Source organism: Priapulus caudatus, unplaced genomic scaffold, assembly GCF_000485595.1.
Source record: "Priapulus caudatus unplaced genomic scaffold, Priapulus_caudatus-5.0.1 Scaffold602, whole genome shotgun sequence".
In the NCBI taxonomy this organism is placed as follows: Eukaryota; Metazoa; Priapulida; class Priapulimorpha; order Priapulimorphida; family Priapulidae; genus Priapulus; species Priapulus caudatus.
In genome coordinates, this window is record NW_014577663.1 from 141,832 (window position 1) to 145,045 (window position 3,214).

The window sequence follows — 3,214 nt, forward strand, 5'->3', positions numbered from 1 at the left end:
CCCCTCCTTCTCCACTAGCTTCTCCCCCTCCTCCACCACCTTCTCCCCTCCTCCTTCTCCACCAGCTTCTCCCCTCCTCCTTCTCCACCAGCTTCTCCCCTCCTCTTTCTCCACCACCTCCCTTCTCCCCTTCCTCCTTCTCCACCAGCTTCTCCCCTCCTCCTTCTCCACCACCTTCTCCCTTCTCCCCTTCCTCCTCCTTCACCATCTTCTTCACAGCTGGAAGTGACGTCACGAACACGCGATTACATCTGATTGGTTATAACACAAACCACGTGATAAAATATGCAAATTATCTCCTGTACCGGCCTGAATATAGACAAACCCTTGGCGTTTGCGCTCTGCTCTGTCTCGTCGTGCTCGAAAATCGCTGCTCGAAAATGGGGAAAAAACAGCGCAACGTTTACCTCCGTTCACAGCGTCTGTCGGTGTTGACATGTCGCGTGTTATAGGCAGTCTGCTGCGGCGTTGATACCGATACGCGCTCTATTGCAAACACCGAAAACCTAAAACTGTAGAGCGCGACGAATATGTCACGATTTTAATTATTTATATTGGACGCGAATTTCACGATAAGGCCACAATTAAAAAAATATTTGTTTGCCCTCACTCGACCTAAGCTGAAAAGTTTGTGTAGGTAGGTAGGATTTTTTTTCGAGGGGGGTCTTTTTACAATTTCAGCATGGTGTCTACATGCTCGGGTGTGCTTGTGTGGAGATACCTTTTATGTTGAATGTTTGTTTTGCTTGGTACATATAATAATGTATTGCTTACAGATTTATATAATGTACAGTGATACAATTTGTAAATAAAAAAGGATGGGAAAGATCAATAAAATTGTTTGAGTCGGCCCCTTTTTGGCGGGTCGGTCGGGTGAGGGCAAACAAACAATATTTAAATTATGGCTTAAACGCGCCGCTCGATGAGGAATGACGTCATTCGATTTGAAGACTTGACGCCAGAATTCCCGCCACCCCGCCGTCCTAGCTAAAACCTAGTAACACAGCCTTCTAAAGTTGTCGCCGTTCCATCTAAGAGTCGAGACCGCTGTTCGTGGAAGCTATGGAAGCTATGGAAACACATACTTGATGATAAGCAGATCTGTTCGTCGCCTCCTCACGATGACAGAGACCTTGTACCATGGTTAGAATGCCACGTGAGCAGGGGTCCGTGCTTAACAGGTCTGCTTATTGCTGTGTACGTCTATATAAGGTCAGGCCTCACGTCCCCTTCTGCCCACGGGTGAAGGTTAATCCGTCACAGGAAAATTGGCCACACGGAAAATTGGTCTATTTGTACCCGGACCTTGCCCCTCCCCCCGTGTCTCTATGACGTCTATCTGTACCCGGACCTCGCCTCCCCACGTGTCTCTATGACGTCTATCTGTACCCGGACCTCCCCCCCCCGTGTCTCTATGACGTCTATTGTAACCCGGACCTCCCCCCCCCCCCGTGCTCTCTTAGACGTCCTGTATCTGCTACACGCGACCTCCCCCCCCCCGTGTCTCTATGGACGCTTCTATTCTGTACCACGGACCTCCCCCCCGCGTCGGGCCGCCCGTGTCTCTATGACGTCTATCTGTTACCCGAACCCCCCCCGTGTCTCTATGAGTCTATCGGTACCGCGACTCGCCTGCTCCTCCGTGTTCTCTATGATGTCTGATCTGTAACCCGGACCTTGCCTTTCCCCGTGTCTCTATGCCATTCTATCTGATACCCGGACCTTCGGCCTCTCCCCGCGTGTCTCTTCATCGACTCCGTGTTCTCGTCTGCCATCGTACACCACGAGACCTCTGCAGACCTCTTCCGTCTGCCCTCTCGACACACCTCCCGCCCCGCCCCCCTGCCCACCAACGTCCCCCGGCCCCTGCACCCACGCCGTCCCGGGGCTTGTCTCTATGACGTCTAGTCTGTACCGACCTCCCCGTCCCCCCATGTCTCGTCATGACGTCTTGATTCTGTCTTTTCTCCGGACACTCCCCGGTCGTTCATGATGTCTACTCCTCGTTACTCGCGACTCCCCGGCCCCCCCCCCCGTTGTCTCTGAGTGACGTCTTATCTCTGTTTACCGGACCTCACCTCCCCCGTGTCTCATATGACGTCTATCGTTACCGGACCTTCCCCTCCCCGTGTTCTATGATGTTCTATCTGTACCCTGGACTCCCACCCCACTGGTCCTTCTATGAACGTCTTCTATCTGTACCGGACCTCACCCCGCTGTCCTCCTATGACGTAGTCCCTATCTGTAACCTGGACCTCGCCCCTCCCCCCATGTGCTCTATGACGTCTATCTTGGTACCCGGACTCCCCCCGTGTCCTTATGATGTCTATCTGTACCCGGACCTTGCCCCTACCCCCGTGTAGCTCTAATGACGCCTATCTGTTACCCGGACCTCACCCTCCCCCCATTGTCTCTATGAACGTCTATCTGTACAACGGACTCCCTCTCCCTCCGTGTCTCTATGATCTATCTGTTACCCGGACCTCTCTCCCCCGTGTCTCTATAACGTCATTCTTGTACTCGGACCCTTCCCTGCCCCCTCGTGTTCTCTATGATGTCTATTCTGTACCCGGACCTCCCCCCCCCCGTGGTCTCTATGACGTCGTATCTGTACCCGGAACCTCACCTCCCCCCGTCCTCTATGAACTGTCTATTCTGTACAGCCGGACTCTTCTCGCCCGTGTCTCCATATACGTCTATCTGTACTCGCGGACCTCCGCCCTCCGTGTCTCTATTGAGTCTTATCTGTACCGGCGCTCGCCTCCCCCCATGTCTCTATGACGTCTAATCTGTACCCCGGACCTCCGCCCCTCCGTGTCTCTATGACGTCCTATCTGTACCCGAAACCTCCGCCCCTCCGTGTCCTCTATGACGTTCTATCTTGCTACCCGGACTCCTCCCCTCCACGCCTGTCTCTATGCCATACTATCTGTAACCCGTGACCTCCCCCTCGTGTCCTCATGACGTTTCACTCTATCTGTACTCGACTCCCCCACCCCCGGGTCTCTATGACGGTCTATCGTTACACCGCGACAACTCGCCGTCCCCCACGTGTCTCTATTGACCCATCTACCTGTAACCGGACCTCGCCTTCTCCTCCGTGTACTCCCGGATGACGTCTATTTGTGCCCGGACCTCCCCCCCTTCGTGTCTCTATGATGTCTATTTGTACCCGTACCTCGCCTCCCCCCTTCGTGTCTCTATGACGTCTATT